At 43.1% G+C, this 24,540-nt stretch overlaps 1 pseudogene; it reads left to right on the top strand.

Moving 5' to 3' along the window:
- Positions 1 to 17,804: 17,804 nt before the first annotated feature.
- Positions 17,805 to 19,699, top strand: LOC121696623 (annotated as a pseudogene).
- The last annotated feature ends 4,841 nt before the right edge of the window (positions 19,700 to 24,540 follow it).

Below are 24,540 nucleotides of genomic sequence, written 5' to 3'. Positions count from 1 at the left end.
CTCCAAGTCTGATCGAAGTTCAATTTAAAATTTCAAAATGCTCTTCTTTTCTTCTCAATCTATTCTTTAGCTCCTTATTTCTCTTAAGGGAGCTTTAGGAGAAACAGGTGAGATCTCATAGGAGGTCATTTATTTCCTGTGAGACAAAAACAAAATATTATCTAGACACCCAAACATGCACCAGACGTTCAACCCCTTCATTAAGCATAATGACGCAAACTTTGATGGGTTTATCGGATGGCCATGATGAGTTTTTAATCATTTCCTTTCAGTGTTTCGAAAGTGTACTTTGTTTACCTGGCACAGCCTGGGACCTCATTTGTCTAGACATGAGGCCTTAGCGAGTCTTGCTTTGTTGATGTCGTATACTGTAGTTATTTCTGAGAAAAAGGCGCTGAATCATTTTGCTTTGAAAACCTGCCCAACATTTGAGCTACCTGACACAGAACTCAGCCTCACCTCACAGGAACCCTGACTGAAAATGATCATGATTTTTAACTTCCTCTAACCATAATCAAAAGTTACTATGATGCTGTAGTCTGAAGGTACTAATAATAAGGCCAAACCTATCTAAATATGTCCTAATCTAACCCTAGTGACAATTACTAGAGTTAACAGATTTTGCAGAAATGGATAAATGGGGTAATAAAATGATATGGCACCAAAACCTGAACCCAGCGCACCCCGTAGATGTTTATTGATTGCTTAATAATATGCATTAGCATGCCTTGTTCCCCTCTCTGCTATGACATCTCCTTCTTCCTCTTGTGGAAAATGTGTCATGAAACACTAAAACACTGTCCCTCAACAAAGGGACCTCCACTGACGACGGACCCTTTGGGGGGGTCAGTGAGATGGGGTGTGTCAATAAGCCACAAATTAGCCCATTTAGAAGAGCAAATGCTGTCTTGATGGCTGCAAGGCTTTCTCAGTCTTGGATATGGAGAGACAGTATATGGTGAGTGTGAGGGGGAAGAGAAATGTTCACATTAGATGCTGTATAGTATCCCCATGTGCTGTAATGACAGGTTGCTTGGTTATGCATTGCATGATAATTTTCATGGCTGTATGGTCCCCCCTAAGCTATGTATAAATTTGAACGTTTTGGCTTTTCTTACTAATCCTTTTGTTTGGGGGGGAAAACTAAAATGGGATAACTCACAGCGTTTGTGGTATTTCTTAAACAAAAAACAGTTTGATATGAATAAGATAATATGATAATAATAAAGTTGTTGAAGAGATTTTCACTGTTACCATTTTAATATGAAATACTTTTTTACCTTTGTGATAGTCAAGCCATTCCAAAAAACAATCCAAGGACGTTGCCTGCCTGACAGTTCACTAAATGTCTCCTCAGCAACATTGTGGTGCCTCCGGACCATTCTCTCTCCTTCTGCCCTCCTGGAAGCCATTACAGCATGCACAACTCTTTAAGATCTGGCTGTGAGGGCTCCACCCCCCTGTCTGCTCCCTGAGACACCGGGATTCCATTAAAGCACTCACTGAGGCACATCCTCTGCTGATGCTGCACTTTAATGGCTTTTGTCTTAACACACACACACACACACACACGCACAAATGTATGTATGTGCACGCACGCGCAAACATGCACACACACATGCACGCACATACACATACACATACACACACACATGCACGCACATACACATACACATACACACACATGCACACACTTACACACACACACACACATGTACTATATATACATAGCACATACATTAATCACACACTCACACTTACACAAAAATGCTCATCCTCTCTCTGTCTCTCTCTCTCTCACACACACACACACACACACGCACACACACACCTTCTGGGTCTCATCCTCTCTCTGTCTGTCTGTCTCTCTCTCTCTCTCTCTCTCACACACACACGCACACACACCCTCTGGGTCTTTGCAGATTACACAGCAAACTTGCAGTGAAGGGAAGAGGAGAGTGATAGTAGGGGATCACAAGATTGCTGTCTTAAGTGCACAGCACAGATGAGGGTGACCGCCATGAGCAGGCTGGGATACCATCAGCCTGACTGCCAACTCATACGGACAATTATTTCCACTCATAATTACTCTGATGGTAATAAATTAACTTTCTTGTTAATCCTTCTGAGGAGAAATTAATTAATGAATTAATTAATTTCTTCTCAAAGACAATAATCTGAACTGAAAATATTGCTGACTAACTCTGACCCACCCACACACAATTACAGTATTCTTCAAAAACTTTAAGTTAATATTTACATAAGTTTTCATTTCAAAATGTATACAAAAAACCCTTCTCTGTTACCAAGCCAGTAAACCTGACTCAAAATCTAGTTATTCCTTCATTAGTTATTCCTTCTAGTTATTCAACTCTAGCACGTTTTTTATCCATTATGTAATCATAGTCAGTCATAGAACACCAACTTTCAGAATGCAAAGAGGTGATGGCACTAATCATATTACTTTTCATGAGTCTACTAGTATACCTGCACATAATAGACAATATGAAATCCATATTTTTCAGAACTTGACCTTTTAATATCAACCTTTTGATTAAAGTTGTGTATATTCTCATTCAGGCACATTGCTACTTGGGATTTGGAGCTTTTCAGGTGTTGCATGCAAAACACTCTGTCCATGTAGAAGTGCTTCGTTTGAATGAAAGCATAGTTCCAAGTATGCTTAGAAAACCGCTCTCATTTTACATTGGAAATTGTACATGTTTTAACTATACAAATCACATGTAAATAGGACAATGTTGGAGTTCTTTTGTCCCTTTTCGGAGCTAGTTGGTTCTGACCACCTCAATGAACTATGCTAAGCTAGGCTAACAATGGCTCCGTCAGATTGAGTTACTGCAACGCACAGAGACAAGAAGGGTATTTATCATCTTACAGTTTTTCTCGATCACTTTAATGCTTGTGTCAGCTCTGTAATCATGTTTTCAAAACAATTCTTCATGAACACCTTCTTTGCACAGCAGAAGTCATCTCTAGCAAATGTGTTCACACGTTTGCATTGGGTTCACATATTTCTCATACCCTTTTGTAAAACAGTTAACACAGATGTCATTCAAAGACCCCAAACTCTATTGGTTTTCCTATGCTAAACAAAAGGAAAACATCTATTCACAGGTGGTTGCATAAGTCTGAATCTCTGATACACCTGTGTGAAACTCCTTTGCAAAAATTTTCAATCAACAATCATTCATTATCCATGAGAGATAGCGTGTTCTGTATCTGTGTTCTGTTCTGTGTTGATATTTGCAAGTATGAATCTAAGGCACATTTAGAGAAAGTATTGCCTATTTGGCGAAGAAAACAGTACAAAAGCTTGTCTAACTGTCTTGTCTAGGTGCTACTGAGAAAAGGCTAAATGTGTTGAATAAAAAATAATTATATTCATTCTTCTCAAGATGTACTAAGTGTCATTGACATGTAAGACCTACTGTATATTAAGCACCTAGACAAGACAAATTACATTGAACTACAACTTGAAATAGGCCGACAGTAAACACAGTTTGTACTGTTGATGAAGACCAAGTGAATCTCAGTTTTTTTAAGCAGGTCAAAGCAATCGAGAAAAACTGTAACTCTGGGGGAGACGGCGATGGCTCCAATAGACAGATGTTGTGCTGATTCCTTTAAAGGTATGGCACCAATAGACACATGTTGTGCTGCTCCTTTAAAAGTATGGCACCAATAGACAGATGTTGTGTTGATTGTATTTAGAGTTTTGAAAATGTAACTACAGATTGGACAAAAGCAATTGTGATTGAAAACAACTGTAAGTAGTTACAGCAAAGTACCTGTGTGTACATAATATGGTCTAGTCTAGTGTCTCTCTCTCTCTGCAGAATGATATAAAGTCAGTGAGCCAGGAAGGGAAGAAAAACCTTGCTGTCTTATTTTTTTATTTATTTCACTAAATTGGGAATGGCCTTGGCATCCATGGACCTCCACTGAGTCAGTCTTATTATTTGGCTGTTCTTCACGGCCAGTTATTATAGGGGTGTCAGTGTCTGGTGGCAGTGCCGGACCCAGGACTGTATATCACAAAGGTTTCTCACACACTGATTTCCCTGGACACTCAGAGTAAATCAACACTCTCCTCTCACTGCCCCTGCGTTGTCTGGTCTCGTCGCCACTCGACCTAACTGTATGGCTCTTATAAGGTTCAAGTCCATATAGTGTTTTTTTTTTTTGAGCACCAGTGACTTTTTTTAATAAGCGTTCTGCCTATTTTTTGTGTGGCTGCTCTGAACACCGTTTAACATATCTCAACTTTTGGAACTTTTGGAGTTGTCACAATGGGCTGCTGCTGGTCTATCATAACATAAAGAGATTTACATTGGGACCACATTCCATAGCTAAAACATGGAAAATGTACCCAAGAAGTAGGAACTGTGTAGTCTAAAAATCCCATTATTGTAAACAACAGTAGGCTATGTCTGTGCTGATTTGCGAACACTATCCACAGTCAAAACGTTAGCAAGCCTACCCTGGTGAGATGTTGTCAAGCTGATGTTGCCATAGAAACAAAGGGACATCTTGGGTATGGTTATGGTTATGGTTATGGGATTTGGCAGATGCCTTTGTCCAAAGCGACGCACAAATACAAAAACAACATAATATTTAAAATTGAACAGGGAACAGATTAGAATGTTGGTCAAACTATAATAAGAAGAATAGCAATAATAAAACACAATGTCAATTCAATCAATAGCCTAATAAAATAAGCAATGAAAAAATGATGGGTTGTAGTGCTCCCTAAAACTCTCCTGCGACAAAAGAAGCACTATATGAACACAGGGTTATAGGCTCTGAACAGTCACCCTCACCAATGTAGACCGTACCGAGTGAACCCATCAGAGAGTGAACCCATCCTTAACCTTCCTTGGCAAGTATCAGGTATCGGTATGGTATGGTATGGTATCTGTATGGTCAGGGGCACCACTAGGGTTGTATTCCATAGTACACACAATGGCCCAGGACGCTAATCCCCCCCCCCCCCCCCCAAAAAAAAAAAAAGAAATAATAACGGTGCATGGCTACCCTACACATATGTGTTTCAAGCTTTTTACAATTTCTGGGATGAGGGAGATTTCACCCCCGGGAATTTTTTTTAAAAATTCTGACTGCTAAACACACCATTCTAACACAATTTGGGTGGGACAGAAATACCTTTACAGAGCAAGCAGCTCTGGCCATATCGGCTCTGGCTCACATGACGTAAACATTGCTTTAATTAAATGCAATATCGCTTTACTATCCAACACGCGAACAAGGGAAAGGAAAGAAAAGAAAAGAAGAAACCAATGAGCTTATAGGATAGGATAGGCCTAGAGAAAAGACAGCTATTTTCACCTAACAATAAGGATTTGCTTACACTGCTGTTTGGTTGTCCCAAACTTTGAGGTGATCCATACTCTACGCATTAACTGAATCTTATCAATCTTGAAACCCGAACTGCGATGTTCCAAACAGAGTGACTGTAGGATGCAATACCTAATCTCACTGCCTTCAACAGAACTGCTAAGAACAGTGCGCCTTTTACTTGTAAACACCTGAATGGAACGTTGTGTTTTTAAGCGCCAGATCTGCTTATCATGTCGTGACAAAGTTTACACCAATCATCATCTTCTAATGTATACCACACCAGAGACCTCATCGTCAGTCTGGAAGCATGACCATTTTTAATGGCACATAATGGCAACTTTTTAAATCCAAATCATTGAACTTGCTGGTTCTTCACTTTTTCTAATCAGTCAATTAAGACCTGAATGAAAAGTATAAGTATATATACTCTTTTGATCCCTTGAGAGAAATTTGGTCTCTGCATTTATCCCAATCCGCGAATTAGTGAAACACACTCAGCACACAGTGAACACACACTAATCCCAGCACAGTGAGCTGCCTGCAATAACAGCGGCGCTCGGGGAGCAGTGAGGGGGTTAGGTGCCTTGCTCAAGGGCACAGCCGTGCCTACTGGTCGGGGTTCGAACTGGCAACCCTCCGGTAACAAGTCTGAAGCGCTAACCAGTAGGCCACGGCTGTCCCAGTGACAGCCAGCCTGGGACAAATGGTGCTCTGCTCCTGTTTTAGGCCCAGACACAGGTGTGCCTAGAGCAGTGGGACGACCAGAGGGGGTAGGCTTACTGTTCATTTATTGTAGGTGGTCTCAAAGTAGACATACAGCCTAGACGGGTTAGACATAATGTAATAGTGTAATGTAGAGTTTTTATACGATAAGACACCTCGTGTTCCATGTGTTATACTATTCATAAAATAATGAACTATTAGTCAGATTTGGCTTATCTGTTGCAGCTGATGCCTTGTGGGTATGTTGTGCAGACTCATTTCCCTTGCTTGTCCTTCTTTCGCTCTCTCACTGGCAATTAATTTGAAGCATGTTGAAAACATTTTCTATAACTATCAAAAACAAAAACTGACCTAATTTAATTAGCATTTTGACAATTCCTGCTACTTCTTTCCATGAGCTAAATTAAGTTTGTGTGAGTATACATGTGCGCATGTGTATATGTGTGTGTGTGTTTGTGTGCATATGTCTGTTTGAGTGAAAGAGACAGACTGACACACACACACACACACACACACACACACACGTATGTGTAAAGTGATACAGACAGACACAGAAAGAGAGAGAGAGTGCGAGACAGGTGTTTTAGAGGGAGATATTTCTCTCTGTCAGAGAGTTTAGTGTTGGGGATTCGAGAGAGAAGGGAAGATGGACCTCTGCCAAACGATGAGACTCTGACACAAGCCACTAAACCTCGACGGGCCCTGAGAGTTAAACGCCCATTTTACAGGTGGTTTACCCTAACTTTCTGAGCGCTGCCAGATGAAGACCTTCTACCGCCATATCATCTGCCTTTGAAACTCTCTGTTCCATATCCTGGCCCTAGAGTTGACTTAACCCTCTAACCGCCCATGCGTCATTACTGAATAAAACAGACGATAGACCCGAGTACAGTGTAAAATCTCATTTGTACTATTGACCACTAGTTGGCAGACACCCAGAGCTTCGATTCAAGCTCAACCTTTTTTTTCAAAGTTTTTAGGAAGCACGCGAGAAACACACGAAGAAGACGTGCATTTCCTCCATAACGCGGAAGCGATACGGGCCATAGTGTTGCCCAAATTGAAGCAGAAATACACCAAATGTTGAAAAAGAGAATATGAGAATATGATCAATCGTCTATTGACTGATAGTCACGGTGCGTCTGTGAATGGAGGTGCTTCTTTGCGACAGTGTCCACTAAGCATAACATGCTTATTTCGACCCTCTGCCCAACATAGCTGGAGGTGCCAGTGGCAATAGTGATGATAGTGTCTGTAATGGACGTGGTATAGACAGCAGGGGTTGTAAAAATAGGGCTCTGAAGAACTACAAAGTCACCCGCGATAGGAACTGATTTGACCAGGCGTCTTTATTGTATACAGTAGTAGCATAGGGTTTGTGATTATAGTAATAGTTTACTATTGTTGGTTTACATGTGACTGTTTTCCTGTTCCTTTGTTATGTGGGTGAAATGACAAAAAAAGAAAGTAAAACTGCTCAAATATGTTCAACATCTATTATACAACAATTGGGTTCTATGGAACTATTTATTTGTTTCTGATTGGCCGAGAGACGTTCCATGAGTTGGAATATCCCTGGACATTTCAACTCAGACTTTGCACAGCTAATAATAAATCACTCCGCGATACAATGCGAAGATTTGACACAATGTTTTCATCCCAGCCCTCCACTATTTTAAGCAATGGGTTACTCCTTAGCAAACCATAACGAAACAGTGCTTCACCACATCTGTGGATTAAGCCACACAGTCAACTCAATGTAAGTAAGATAAACGAGGATGCTAATTGTTCTCAGCATTGGCAGCATTGTGTATAATATGATTGTCACTTGGAGGAGACTTGTAGATAACTAACGTTAGCTAACCGCTGCTAACGTGCTAGCATCGTCACGTCAGGCTGTGCACAGTAGTGTGACATTTATTCACCAAAAATTAATAAAGTTGAGTGGTTCTGCAATGTAGACTATGTTTCCATTTTTTTGCAGTACCATGTCCCTTACATGACATGGCCCAGTGTCCTTGTAACATGCATGCAGCAAACCTAGATATGAATGTGATTTCAGCCCGACTTTCAACATTTCTTTCAAGAACACACGTAAACCACAAAGACCCGTAACGAGGGATCTGAAATGTTGGTTACCTAGCAACCAAGAGGTCTATTGAAAAGGGAACTATTTTTTGATACGTAAGAACGATGTCGAAATTAACATTTTTAAACAATAACGGGATGTTTTCAGATTATTTAGTTTGTGGTAGAATTGTTGTATAAAAGCAATATAGCATTGCTTAAGTATTTACTGAAATGTGCATAATTCACGGTGGTTACCATCCAGTGACATCATAATGCAAATTAGATTAGTAAATTTACCCCCTTCATAAACTTCTGTTCATACTCAATGATTTTCACATTAAAAAATTAAAAAGTCACGATAAGTCGAGCGATGAGTACGTACGAACAGGCATAATAAGAGATCAGATTCCAAAAATAATTCAGTGAAAATGCATGGATTCAGTTGCTTCCAGTTCCAGTAAATTAAAGATGGCGTTGAACGGTAAAATTCCTTAAGGTACTGCCTGTATAAATCGTCTTGTAAATAAACTACCAGTGCTTTTTCAAAGTTCTCTATGTCTCGTTTTAAATGTCAAGGCCTTCGGAAGTCTACCAATGAAGTATGGAGCTACTTTGAGCCTCGTAAATGGTGTAAAACAGTGATTTATTTGCATGGCTAGGCCGATGCCCGAGGCACCACAACGAAACACTGTGTTGGTAGCATTGGCTAACTAGCACCAGATTTCTGAGTGCAGGGGACAAGCCGAGGTGAGCTATGAAACATACGTTCACACTCGGTATCATGTTTCAACACACTTTAGGTCAAAATCACACCGGAATTATCCTTTAATGGACAAGGGTGAGGGGCAAAGAACTCCCCAACGCACAGCGGAGGGGAGTTGCCTCCGCCGAGTCCATTAATTCTGTATAACTGGACACATAGCGATAGCATGGACAGTTAGCTTGTTTACAGTTGATTCCATTGTTGCGAGGCCTGCCTCCAGGCTCAACCGTCGTTCTACTATCGTTGTTATAGTTACCATTCATAAGCATTGATATGGAACAGCGATTAAACTTTTTTTACCAGATCTACTTCATAGGTGTCCCGATATTCAGAATTAAAAGCCACCCCGCCAGCCAATCAGAAAAAAGTATTTCTTCTCTCCGGGTGATAAACTAAATTAGCTTACGTAAGCTAGCAGGCTAACGGTATAAATTATTTTTACAGACGACAGATATATCAGACCAGACGCTATTAATGGTTACAACAATGGCATAATCAGATAGTAATTGCCAATTAAGCAGCCCTTCAATGAGAGCAATGTGCACTTTAAAATACTGATGACGTCAAGAGCTACACAACCTCTCTAAACAGTCCACATTTCAGTTTCTATTTCCCTCTGCTTCCCTCTGTTCCAAACTTACTTGAATGTGTCTTTGAGTGTGTGTGTACTATGCAGTCCTTGAATGAGAGCAATGTGCACTTTAAAATACTGATGAGGTCGAGAGCTACACAACCTCTTTAAACAGTCCACACTTTAGTTTCCATTTCCCTTTGGTTTCCTCCGTTTTCCTCCAACTTCCTTGAAGTTGTTTGGAGTGTGAGTTTAATTGGTAACACTTTACTTGACAGTATCGACATAAGAGTGACACGACACTGTCATGACACATGAAACCTAATCCTAACCTCTAACTCTAACCTTAAATCTAACCCTAATCCTAACTTGTTATGAGAAAACCCGAATGTCACAATATCAGAAGCGTTATGTCATACACGTTTATGACTTGTTTATGACACATTCATGACATTGTCATGTCACTCTTATGTCGACACTGTCAAGTAAAATGTAGCCGTTTAATTAAGTCGAGTCCAGCTGCAGCAAAAGCCACGACGAAATGGTAACAAATAAATGTAAAGAGACATTGCATGTGGACTTATTTTCCCGATAATGGGATGCATTCTATACATTATCCCTTACATAATTATAACCTAATGTCTTTAGAGCTGCATATTGTTTCTTGGTTTACAAGTTCTGTAAGCAGCGGAGAATCTTGTTTAATTGTTTTACGTCTCTCTTGCTTTTTTTTTGTGCGGAACATGACTGAAAGCTATTGTGTAGGCATTCTTTAGAAGCCCCATCTTCTCTTGTGTAATAGGTGGGATTACAAGCCTTTTGTCTTTAGGCATCATATGTGAGCAAAGCACATAGTATATTCTCCATTTTGTTGTCCAGTTGCTGTTGTGTGGGTGGGGATGTTGTCAGGCCACACAAAGAGTGGTGAGCGTACAGCTCGCATTACTAACCTCAGCGCTCAGCTAAACCCACTGATCTTGACCAAACCATCCTGAGCCCCACAGGGTTCAGGTTCTGAGTGGGCTGCCAGTGAAGGTCCACTGTGCCTGCGTACCACCAGCCGGGTTACCTGCTCACACGGAGAGGAGAGGGGTGATGCCCTCGGCTGCACGACCACTGAGGACGAGTGGGCTGCGAGGCGAGAGTTAGGGAGTAGCGAGGGGATAAAGAGGGAGAGGAGGTAACGGAGAGATGGAAAGTGACAGATACTGTAGTGGAAGAAAGAAGGGGCTCGGGGGACAACTTCTTTCTTTCTTCCTTTCTTTCGTTCTTTCTGTCTTTCTTTTTTTCTGTATTTCTTTCTTGTTTTCTTTCTTTTAACCCGGCAGCTGCAGTTCTGATTCAGAACTGACTTCCCATGACAAATAAAGCCTGCTGACACATGCTCAGATATGGGTGAGGAAGCCACCTCTCTGTCAAGTTTAATAGCTTGCTTACAAGAGGTTGTAGCTCGAAAGTGTGCAGAGACATCAGCAGCAGTAGTTGAAAAGAAGCTTTTTTCGCTTTACTCCTGACCTTGGGTCAGTCCTCTGGCATCTCCTGTGTCAGACACATAAGGAGAGAGAAGGCAGGAGAGCACATCGTTTTGGAGAAGCAGGTGAAAACCGAAGATGACATAAGTGCAATAACTAACACATAGCTCAAATGGCTGAAGATTATGTCTGTTCAAATCAATACCGACAAGTGTGTAAACAACTGGCTAGACATGGGTTGTAAAGCTTTTTTTCTCAGGCACCTCCCCCCCCCAAAACACATACACAGAGATATGATGCACACACACAACATACACAGACACAGGCACACTCTTCATGAACCCCTGGTGGCATGTCTGATACACAACTAGCCACATGATGATTGTGTAGTTCAGTGGGGTGTTGGAAGATGAGGATTTAACCCTGTGGGTCAAACAAGGGATTAACCATTGAGGCTGTAGCAGAAATACAGATTAGTGGTTCAGTGTCACTCAAATTTGCCTACATTTCCCCTACCATCGCCTTCCTCTCCTTAACACGTTATGGCTGTGGTTTCTAAGGAACGGCACTTTCTTTAAACTCATTTTTCTTTGAGCTAACTCTTTACGTACTTGTCTGCCATTGTATTTTATTCCATTTCAATTGTACTGTTAAAATCAGCGTGTGCACTGGAAATGCACATCCACCCACCCACCTACACACACACACACACACACACACACACAAGCACACACACACGCGCGCGCACACACCCACTCACACACACGCACACGCACACACCCACTCACACACACACCCAGCAGAACGGTGTATCCTTGAACTTCAGAAACTCAATTTTCATTCGTGGCGTCGCTGTGCGGGCCCCTGGTGATGCGGGCGGGCTGGCAGTGCCGGTGTTTCACAGCTCCGCGCTCCTCTCTGCACGGGCAGCTGTGCTCCTTATCAGCCGCCGCATCCTTCCCAGCTGTCACCTCGCCCCTGCCATATTTTCTGCAATTTTTCATCAAGGTCTCAAAATTCCCCCCCACCCCTACCCATCACACACACACACGTGAACGAACACACACACACACACACACTTCTACCTCCTGACTGCACAGCAGAAGAGAAATGTGTGAAATTGTTCTATTTGTATGAGGGCGTGCTGCAAACAGCGTTCGAGAGAACAGGTAGACTTGAGAAATGTCACTGTCGGGGATTCCTTGGGGTCTTGCCACAGTCTGGAACAATTTGGTCATCGTTGTATGCCTGAGACCGTGCTTCTTATTTCTTTCTTTCTTTTTTTACAGAGCTTGCTAAGGACCCCTGCTAAGCCAATTAGCATTCAGCAGAGAAATTGGAGGAGTGTGAGAGAGAAAGAGAGAGAGATGGAGTGAAACAGAGGAATGGATAGAGAGGGTAGAGGAGAGATGAGGATGTGAAGTGGATTTGCCATCGGAGACGCGGTCTGCATGAATGAAAGAGAGAGAGAGAGAGAGATTGAGGGAGACGGGGGGAATGGGGGAGGGGTGAGGAAAGATAAGAGCCAAAAGGCAGAAGGCGATATGCATACGAAACAGAGAGGAAAAGGGAATCTACAACCAAAATAAAACAAGCCAGATAAACACTATGGGCGCAACATAAAAAATGAGGAGAAAAACACAAAAAGATATAACAAATGGAGGAAGGGAAGGATACAGAGAGGAGAAAACATAAAGCATTACGCCCAATGAAGAGAGGAGGCTATCATGACGGGCACTTTGAGAACAAGAGAAGAAAGCAACAGAGCTGGATGAAGAGAGACAGAGGGAGAGACTCACAACTGAGAAGAGAGATGGACAGAGTAAGAGAGAGAGAGAGACTCACAACTGAAAGGAGTGATGGAGAGAGTAAGAGAGAGAAAGAGAGATTCACAACTGAGAAGAGAGATGGAGAGAGTAAGAGAGAGAGACTCACAACTGAGAAGAGTGATGGAGAGAGTAAGAGAGAGAGAGAGAGAGAGACTCACGACTGAGAGGAAGAGTGAGAGAGAGAACAAGTGCCCTGCACTGCCGCACCCTCCTGCTTGTCAGAGTTGTCTGGGGATGACAAATGTCAGCCGAGGCTGCTGTTGACTGATTAATGCACTGGCACAGACAGCTGCTAAATGATAGACTGGGGAGGTGAGGCCGCTCAGCACTGTCACACATGAAAGGCCTCGGCTAAATTACCTGGGAAAGCCACCCCAGCACGCAAACACTGTGGCCAGCTGGAGAGACACGGAGGGCATGGGGGAGAGGGAGGGATGGAGAGAGACAGATAGAGAAAAGGAGAGAGAGAGGGAGGGAGAATGTGGGAGGGATGGAGAGAGGAGAGAGATGGAGGGAGGGAGAGAGAGATGAGGAGCGAGAGAGGGAGAGAGAGGGAGGGAGAAGGTGGGAGGAATAGAGAGAGAGGAGAGAGATGGAGAGAGAGAGGGAGGGATGGAGAAAGATGAGGAGAGAGAAAGAGAGAGGCGGCGATCTTAAGGGGACTGAGGGGCAGCAAAGGGGCTTGAGGGGAACGGTAAAAAGGGAATGATTAAGAGGTAAACACAGAGAGAAATCATTTGCTCAGAGAAAGACACTGCAAAAGAAAATGGTGTCTTTCGGCACAGTGAAGTGACACGTGGGCCTGCTGGTTGAAGCCTTGATTGTGAGAGCTCCTGGTAAGTCGGCTGAAGTAGCCCGGCTCCACATGTCCACGTTTTATGCATTTGATTTGTAGCGTAGGGACTCAGGAGGCTTTGTTGGTGGTGAGTCTCCACTGACTGGTTGAGTGGTGTAAAACAATAAAATAGGTACAGTCGTGCTGAAATGTGTCGTTCTAAATATTGGGAATCAATTCACACGGTATACCATCTTCTTCACTGCAATTCAGGAAACTGTTGCAGTAAACAAATGTCAGCGGTTATTTACTACACAGAACCACCCCCGACCCTGTCTGTGTCTCTCTCCCTCCCAACAACAACCAGCCAGTCTTGGCTCCATACCAAGTCTACCCTTCTTCTTTCAGCTCCAGTCTACATCAATAGATATGTTGGGGCACTGAGAGCCTAGTAATCACAGCATCTTCACTGCACTTGGATCCTATAACAACACCAATTACACTTTCATTTGAATGACTTCATGTACATTGCTTAAAATATTTGTAATATTTTTAATATTCAAAACAAGAGATGTGTTTCGGGACATGGGGTGCCTGTCAGTGTGCTTACTGATCCAGGGTGTGAACCTGTGTCTTTACAGTGACACATCCCCCATTAAGCATCATCTGCAAGGGCGAGAGGGGTGTGAGCTGAGTGCCGGGGCCATGGGGAGGACAGGGGGAGGGGGATGAGAGGGTGGGCCGAGCTGTGAGCGCGTGCCGTGGGACTGGACTGGAGAAGGGACCACAGCGATTGCACACTGTGGTGGGATGGAACCTCCAGTTGACAAGGGAGGAACAGGGAGATACAATCAGGGGCTCAAAGACAACAGTGCATAGCTGATTCCCTGACCACACATACACACAGACACGCACACAAACAAATATTAGACTGTGTACACACACACACACACACCATACACTCTCCCCACACACATAGATTTATGTACACACATACAACCAAACTCAAACACAAGCTGTATGTACACTCCCACCCACTGTGGATTCTGTACACACAACAGCCTCAAACCTCTGGACACACACACACATTCACACACACACAAGCGTGATGAGATGACAGATGATGCTGCTGTCATTTACGTATGTGAGACACAAAACAAGAGTTGAGCAGCTCGCTAGACTTGCCAAGTAATTCCCTCTTGTGTCGAGTGTTTGTCTGCAGCAACACATAACAAGTCTTCTGTTGATGTAGAAGCCTCCCCCTCTCCCTCACTCACTCTCTCCTTCTCTCTCTCTCTCCTGCTCAGCCCCATCACTCCCCAGAGCTGATAAATATGAAATGATTCAGAAGAGTTCGGCACAGTAAATGACACCGTTTGGCATAGCCTGCTCTCATGTGATGCATCTTCTCTGGTGGAAGTGGCACCCATGTGATAGCCCTAATTGGAGACACAACTTTGAGCCAACCGCCACAGGGAAACTGAAGAGGTTTGTCAATGGTGGGGAACTTAAGCATGAACGACTGGGACTGATTGACTGCTTATATTATAATGACGAGAGAGAGAAAGGATGGGGTAAAGTGAGAGTCTTGGGGAACCAGATGACCCTGCAAGGCGAAACCAGTCGTTTTGGTAAAATTTACAAAATTAAGTTATTGTACTCACACGAATGGCCATAAACTAAGCTTTCCAACTATATGTATATCGAGGGTATTGCAAAAAGTATCGCTAAGATAACCGCATCCAAAGTTGGCATGGTTCTCCTGTCACAATACACCAGAAGAGGAGAAAATCACCTTTTTAAGTAAATTGTCACGTGCGATAGTGTGAAGGCACAGCTATAATTAGCCTTACGGTAGCGTGACTTTGAAGCGGATGACTGACTATGCAGTTTCAACAGTGCAATGAGTCTTTTTCTGCCCCCTAGTTAATACCTGGGACGGTCATAAGGTGTCACTATGGAATATCATTAATGTATTTTGGGGGAAGTAAGGGGAGAGGAAGTTTTGTGTACACAGATTGTGTATAGCCTAGCCTACTTTTAAAATGTGCTAGCCTACTTCATTGGAAAACTTCTCCTGGTCCCTAAAATGACGGCAGGATATTTCTAAAAGTTCGTGCTTTTGACCGTTCGTGCCCTGAAAGGCAAGTCTTTCACATTCATATTTGGTTACATCTGCCAAGAATGATATAGAGCTGACACATTGAGTAACGAGTAATGAGTGGCCTAATGAGTAAATTAGCTCTACCGTATACTACCGTAAAACCTTATAGCGGCGTGGACAAAGGGAATGACTGCTAATGTGTTGAATCTTCACCTAAATAAAGTAAGGGTTTAACAGTCAAAACGTATGTTTATCCGTGAAATTTGTTCACAATATGAAAGTGTAGACTGTATACTGTCGAATTATGCGAAAACGTGAAATTCGACATTTTAACCTGTACATTTGTTTATCGTGGATTTTCTCAAAATAGCACCGTGCGCAAAATGACTGGTTTCGCCTTGCAGGGTCACATATCAGAATCACCAGAGTCATCTAATGGGCTCAGTATACTACAGCAGTAGGCTAGTGACAATGGCCCCACATTTTTAAGATACCCCTACCAGAGGTAGAACTAAACACAACAATGTTTTTCCTTATCTCTAAGGTCTCCCATATATGAAATGGATTCTTCGCTAAAAATATTTTACTGCTAAGATTGTTAAATTAACAGATATTGTTATACACCCCAAAACCAAAAAAGGACTAAAATATAGCCTGTCCGTATGGGAGTAAAGGCATATAAACTAGTGCAGATCAATCACACAAGCTCTGAGAGTTTTGAAACTTGGCATGTTTATAGTCAGGAAGTTGCTTTACCTACTAGAAAAGACTGGATGTGAATATCTTGATGTATGGAATGAATAGAGACATGTAAACATACACCTAAAATAAGCGGACATGCAAAAAATGAATATCTATGCAGAATGTTTGCATTTACTTTGTAGCTGCTTTACCAGGGATTATTATAGAAACGCATATGATGGCTTATGGGAAAGGTGGGGTTGTACTGAATCCAATACCAAATATGTAAATATAGTATGACAAGTTAGGGTGTTCTGTCACTCAATGTATGAGGTGTCCAAAATGAAAGAAAACAGAACACTAGCAAAATACAGTCTCAAGTCCAAATCACATTATCAGTGGTGAGAAGAATGTTCATAAATTCATTGTTACTGCAAGGCAAGTGCTGATCTATATTTACATTTAATAATGATACATTTCATATGAAACACAGATCCAATTGAATCAGGTTAACACTGGAATGGAACACTTTTATTAAAATTCACTTGAATTTTGTTTTGGTCAAGTCATTACTGAACTAGATGTACCGCAGAGCGGTACAAAATATGACCACCACATATGTTTTCCACAAAAAAAAAACTGTTATTTCTGTGAGTTTAGCAGCTTCCCTCAGTGCACAATATGGTCATAGTATCTGAGCAGATCAGATCTGACTGTCTTGGACGTGGAACAAATGCAAGCCTGTCTTTGTAATGCTGTATCAGCTTTTCCTTTAGTTTCCAGGATCTATATTTCTTGTGTTGAACTATAGACACACCTTCTTGCTCAGCAATGGTCATTAGTATGTTGTCATAGCTTTCAGTCAAAGAATTGAGATCTCACTTTTATATCTTTGGACAATACTGTTTTATCAATGTCTTCAGTGAGCTTAATAAACACTTTGTTATAGACATTGGTCTGCTTTTTTGATTCTTTTCTATGGCTGCTGTTATATTTTGTTTAGAGATGTAGTGTGCAAGGCACATTTTATGGTATTTGGCATCATATGCAAAGAGATCTGGGCATGAAAGAATTTGAATGTATATCTTCATCAAGCCTTTCAGAAGCTGCCCGAAGGACCTTGTCTCTGGTACTGGGGACAGCCGTGGCCTACTGGTTAGGGGTTCGTGCTTGTAACCGAAGAGTTACCGGTTCGATCCCCGACCCAGAAGGGAAAAAGGCGGGAGAAGTGGTTGAGCACTGCTCTCCCATGCCCACATCCACGGTGCCCTTGAGCAAGGCACCTAACCCCTCACTGCTCCGGGTTAGTGTGTGCTTCACCTAATTGTGTTCACTGTGTGTTCACTAATTCACGGATGGGATAAATGCAGAGACCAAGTTCCTTGTATACGCAAGTATACCTGGCCTATAATTTACATTGCCCCTGTACCAGTCGAAATGGCTGTCAGAGGTTCTGATCTAGAGCTGGCCTTCCCACAAATGAAACAATCTCTCAGTATTCGAAACTCTCAGTATTTGATACTCAGCCTTCTTGGTGCAGATGCTTCGGTCTCTCTCACTCTCAACATTTGCAACTTGCTGCTGCTCACTGATTTTTGTCTTACTGCAGTAGTTCACTCTACATGATACATGATATGCAACTTTGATTTTGGAGGAAATATCATCTGTATATGGAGCCAGAGTTTTATGGACATCACCATCTCTCTCTCTGCTGAGCAAGGGTAAGTATGCGTTGGAGGCCTTCTACTGTGGGGTTTTGGACATACAGTAGGGATCTTTTTTCTTGCCCTTTTCAAAATGTTTCCCACAAATGATACAAAGCTTTGGATCCAATGCCTGTAAGACATTCTCATGAGTTCTCATGAGTAAGACATTCATGAGTTGGATGGCTGGCTGAAATCCGTGGACAAATCCGGGCTACCTGGAAAATTCAAAGCATGGGTCTATCAGCACGGCATCCTCCCCAGGATCCTGTGGCCTCTCCTTGTCTATGCCGTCCCAGTTTCCACAGTAGAGACCTTGGAGAGGAAAGTCAGCAACCACCTGCGGAGATGGCTGGGGCTACCTAAGAGCCTGAGCAGCATCACACTCTACGGGCGCAATAACAAGCTGCAGCTGCCCTTTAAATCCCTAGAGGAGGAGTTCAAGGTAGCAAGGGTTAGAGAAGTGGTGCTGTACAGGGACTCTAGTGATCCAAAGGTGGCCAATGCTGGAATCCAAGTGAGGACGGGTAGAAAGTGGAAGGCAGAAGAGGCCGTACAGATGGCCGAAGCTAGGCTGCGGCACAGGGCTTTGGTGGGAGTGGTGACACGAGGCAGAGCTGGTCTGGGATCCTTTCCAACTCCACAAATGAACACCAGGGGGAAGGAGAGGCGGCGCGCGATCCAAGAGGAAGTGAGGGCTGATGTGGAGGAGATAAGATCCTGCTGGGCGGTGGGCATGAGACAGCAGGGGGCCTGGACAAGATGGGAGAATGCGCTGGAGCGGAAAGTAACCTGGACTGAGATCTGGAGAGCTGAGCCCCACCGCATCAAATTTCTCATCCAGGCAGTGTACGACGTGTTGCCCAGTCCATCAAATCTGTATGTATGGGGTTTAGGAGAGTCACCTGCCTGCCCATTATGTTCCAAGAGAGGCACCTTGGAACACGTTCTTAGTTGCTGCACAACAACACTAGGAGAAGGGCGTTACCGTTGGAGGCATGACCAAGTCCTAAAGACTATAGCTGAAGCCATCAACATTGGTATGGGCAAAGCAGCTGCGTCCCCCCAAGAACACCATCACCTTTGTCAAGGCTGGGGAGCAGGTTGCCTCAGCAAAGAAAGCACCAACAGGCATCCTGACCTCGGCAAGAGACTGGCAGCTGCTGGTGGACCTTGAGAAACAACTGAAGTTCCCCAGCAACATTGCGGTCACCACCCTCCGCCCTGATATCGTCCTTGTATCAGAGGCCACCAAGCAGGTCGTAATGCTGGAACTGAAAGTCCCATGGGAAGATCGCCTGGAAGAAGCGTATGAGAGGAAGCTCTCCAAGTACATGGGGTTAGTCAATGATTGCCAGCAGTCAGGATGGAGGGCGAAGTGCCTCCCAGTCGAGGTAGGGTGCAGAGGCTTTGCGGCCCGATCCTTGGCCAGCGCACTCGGGCGTTTAGGCATCGTCGGACAGCAAAAGAGAAGAGCCATCCGCAATACTACCGAAGCGGCAGAGAGGGCCTCAAGATGGCTGTGGCTCAAGAGAGGAGAACCATGGAGTCGTGGTAGCTAGCATGCCATCTTGACACAAGCTGGGGTCTGATCAACCCCGGCTGGGTCACCTGGATGAGGGTGTATGATGTTGAAAGACCCGAAACACCCAATGACTCCAGGAACATCACTGACGATGTGTCCAGTTGCATCAGTAGATGTATTCCCACACTCCATAATTCAAAAGACTAGTGAAAAGGAAAAATAATATACATTTCAGAATTTTCATCGAAATGCAAATCAAGTTGAATTACACATGAAACATTGGTCAGAGGGCTAAGTACTTTCTTAGCTAGGGAAAGTAGTTTCTACAACTAACTGTTTAGCTACTTAGGGGTGAAGTAAGCAGTGTAGGCTCTACTGTACACTGCTGGTCTGGACAGACAAAAGCTAACAATATTATTTTCCATTATTCAGTAATGACTTGACCAAAACAAAATTCAAGCGAATATAAATAAAAAGGTGTTCCATTCCAATGTTAACCTGATTCAATTGGATCCGTGTTTCATATGATTTTTTTAATACTGGGACATATGAAATGTATCATTATTAAATGTAAATATAGAGAAGCACTTACCTTATGTAACTTACCTTGCAGTAACAATGAATGTCAACATTCTCCTCACCACTGATAATGTGATGTGGACTTGGAGACTGTATTTTGCCAGTGTTCCATTTTCTTTCATTTTGGACACCTCATACATTGAGTGACAGAACACCCTGATTCGTCATACTATATTTACATATTTGGTATTGTTGGATTCAGTACAACCCCACCTTTCCCATAAGCCATCATATGTGTTGCTATGATAATCCCTGGTAAAGCAGCTACAAAGTAAATGAAAACATTCTGCATAGATATTATTTTTTGTGCATGTCCGCTTATTTTAGGTGTATGTTTACATGTCTCTATTCATTCCATACATCAAGATATTCACATCCAGTCTTTTCTAGTAGGTAAAGCAACTTCCTGACTATACACATGCCAAGTTTCAAAGCTCACAGAGCTTGTGTGATTGATCTGCACTAATGTATATGCCTTAACTCCAATACGGACAGGCTATATTTTAGTTATTTTTTGGTTTTGGGGTGTATAACAATATCTGTTAATTTAACAATCTTAGCAGCAAAATAGTTTTAGCTAAGAATCCATTTCATATATGGGAGACCTTAGAGATGAGGAAAAACATTGTTGGGTTTAGTTCTACCTCCGGTAGGGGTATCTCAAAAACTAAAGCCCTTTCTGACCATTTGTCACTAGCCTATAGATGCAGTGGCCATTGCGCGCGTGACTTGTGACGTGACTGAAGCACCAGTGCCCTTTATACTTGCGTGGGCGACAGCGACACTAATTGGTGTCCTCGAGGTGTGGCTGCTGTAGAGAGGCTATCTCTACCGACTCTACACACCGTAGCAAAAGCAGAAAACATAAACAAGAGGACCAGCTAACAGTGCTGTCAAGAAACTTGTTTTTTTCAGGACTGGAACAGTCTGAGCAGTAGAGAAATGTTGGTTGAAAATAAATCCCTTTACCTCTTGCTGGATTAATGCCATATTGCTGGTTCCTAGTTCCTTTCTCTTACCTCCCCTGTGCTGCAATTCTCACTGGCAACTTCGTTAAATGACTGACTCTTCAAACTTCACCATCTACAGTTTGGAAATCAGCCAATGCTGGGAAAATGCATGGGACTCATGAGTTGTAGCGCCATCCTATTGCGTGCAGAAGAAATTTGAAAGACAACCGTTTATCCCACCCCTCGGATTGAGCAGTGCCAGTGGTAAGTTCCCAGACCCTACATCTTGATGTGGGTCTGGCTTGTCAGGCTATGACCTGTCGCCACAAGGCTGAAATGCGGTACATTTGACTTCACACTCGTGTGTGCATATACAGTATATGCGTGTATATATGCATGTTCTGTAATATCTTTATTCATTCAGTGCACACATAAGTCTATGTATCTATATGCAGACATTTTTATGCGTTCGTATTCCATTTGCTGTATCACTGCTTTGACATTGAACATGAGCGGTCACATTTACAGCATGTCCTGACCAGTTATCCTTGAGTTGGCATACACAATCATATTTTCAACAGCATTGTGTTTCCACAGTTGAATAAAAATATAACATTCTAAACCATTATTTCTATTTCTGAACTATGAAAGGAAATGCAATAACCTTGTAATAACTGTGGCCAGAGCTGAAGAAAGCCCACACTGTATCCCATGCAGCACTAGCCTTTCTATTGAGGCTATGGAGCATAGATTACTTTCTAATGGCTATGGAAAGAATGCACTCCTGAATACACAGTGCAGCAATGTGTAAACAATGACATGCTGTTGACATCCTTGGTCATCCACTCTGTCCAATCTTTTCTATTCCTCTATCCTTGCCTCTCCCCTATTCTCTCCACTCTTTTCTCCTATCTTTTCCTCTCCTTTCTTCTCTTCTATTCCTTCTTCTTTTTACCCATTTGCTCTCTCACATGCTGAGTTTGGTTGTGACTGCTCCGCTCCGCTCTGCTATTTCATAGATTATAGTTGTCTACATGACCAGTGCAAGCAAAGATACAGTGTGTATGGCAGGGTAGCTGTCTGAGGTGCTGAAGCGCTTCTCGATGAAGAAAACCCCTCAAACCTGCCAATATGGAGGATTGGTACCTGGCAGCAGGGTTGATGGGGGGTTACATGCAGGCTCAAGCAAGAGAGAGAGAGAGCTGATAGCATTACCATATACAAAAAAAAAATGTATACCCTATGGCCTATGCAATTTATGTACCTGCATGCCTATAGGTAATTCCGTATGTTAGAAAACATCCTATTACATATGACATATTCCGATACTGTCATAGTTTCTTCATATATTTATGCATTTGTGACTGTGTGCCTTACACATATGTGTATGAGAATGATTTTATAGTATACAAACATACTATAAAATCTGTAACACACATACACACACATACTGTGTGTGGAAGTAAGTGATATACATAGATGCACTTGTGTGTGTGTGTGCTTGTATGTGTGTGTGTGTGTTTATCTCAACGTATTACTAACATGTGTACATGTTTGCATTTGTGTGTGTGTGTGCATGTCAAATTTTGACATGTGTACTGTATGTGTTTCTCTGTGTGTGTGTGTGTGAATGTGAATATATTAGCGGATGTGTGTGTGTTTGGCATTAGCGTCTGTTAGTGTGTTGGTTTGTGATTTATCAGACACACGGCGGAGTGGAGATGGACTGATTACATTGCACAGCACACTTCCTCCTCAACCCAGGAGGCACTTCCTCCCCTCCCTCCTCCTCCCACCCCCGACGGAGGAGAGCCAGGGCCACGGCACAACAACTCAGGAGGCACTTCCTCCTCTCCGCCCCTCTTTTGTCCTCCTCCGCCCCTCTTTTGTCCCTTTCCAGGCTTTTCATCCTCTTCCCCATTTGGCCCTCTGATGTCCTCCTCCGCCGCCTCCATCTCTTGCTCTTTCATATGCTCTCTTTTCTTACTCTCAAGTCTTTTCTTTCCCCTTTATTTTTTCTCTCAACTGTCTCCTCCCTTTCATTGTATACCCTGTCTTCCACTCATCCCTGTCTTCTCACTCTGGCTCTGATGTCTCTCTCCACCTGCTCCTCCTCCTGCTATTCTTTCTGTTGTCAGTGGGAACACCGGGGGGAACACTGCAGTGCCTTACCTTCCTTTGTGTGCCCTAATTCATACAGCCTACTACCTGAGCCCCACCGGTATACAACTTAATTGTTACCTCTCAATCCTTAGCCGGGTCCATCCATCAGGACTCTCTCTCTCTCTCTCTCCCATCTCTTTCTCTCTGTCTCTCATCATTGTGCTCTCCAATGCATCTCCATTTGCTGGTATCTGTGGGTTTCACCAATTATGTGTCTACAATGGAGAGGGACGATGCATGTGTGTGTGTAGGTGTGTGTGTGTGTGCGTTTGCACGTGCCCTTTTGTGCCCCCCTTGGAGAGTCTACTGTTTCCAACACTGGCCACTTGATGGCGCTCTGGTATTAACAGAGGTTGTCTCCTGATTCTCACAATCAGAGACAGTGCTCTCTCTCCCTTCCAGCTCTTAGACGACGGAGACGTGTTGCCGAGAAACTAATGGGAAAGCTGCACTGAAGTCACAACTCCTACAGTCAAACAAAACAACACACTTCCTTCTGGGCAAATCTATCCCCGCTCAAAAGAGGCTGCTAACTGATTAAGTATAAGTATAGTATAAGAATATATACTCTTTTGATCCCGTGAGGGAAATTTGGTCTCTGCATTTATCCCAATCCGTGAATTAGTGAAACACACTGCACACAGTGAACACACAGTGAGGTGAAACACACACTAATCCCAGCGCAGTGAGCTGCCTGCAACAACAGCGGCGCTCGGGGAGCAGTGAGGGGTTAGGTGCCTTGCTCAAGGGCACTTCAGTCGTGGCCTACCGGTCGGGGTTCCGGCAACCCTCCGGTTACAAGTCCGAAGCGCTAACCAGTAGGCCACGGCTGCCAGATTAGCTCAGGCTTTTAAGTCACCCATCGTGATATGAAATAATTTCCAAATACCTGTTTTGAAATAGGTCAACTGAATTGGCGTGTGTCACATTCCATGAGGTCCCCATCCCTGCTTAATTAGCATATCTTCCCCATCACTTTCTAAATAGGCTAGTAAGCACTAAAAGACAGGCTGGCCTTGGAAGATAAGAGTTTCTTTACAGGCTACCCAAACTTCACTAGGGGCAAGGTATTTGCTGTTTCACTAGCCTAGGCCTACAACATGTAACAACCGCAATTTTATTGTGATACAGCTGAATTATCCTCATGAATAGGCTTTGATACTAGTTAATACATTGATACAGCCTGAGAAGCTTAGCCTAATTTAACATAAAGCAAAATTTTAGCTCCCGTTGTTGCCACCCGGTGCTAAATC

This window comes from Alosa sapidissima, chromosome 1 (genome assembly GCF_018492685.1).
Source record: "Alosa sapidissima isolate fAloSap1 chromosome 1, fAloSap1.pri, whole genome shotgun sequence".
In the NCBI taxonomy this organism is placed as follows: Eukaryota; Metazoa; Chordata; class Actinopteri; order Clupeiformes; family Clupeidae; genus Alosa; species Alosa sapidissima.
Note: the sequence above shows the minus strand (reverse complement) of the source record. Positions and strands in the feature narration are given on the sequence as shown.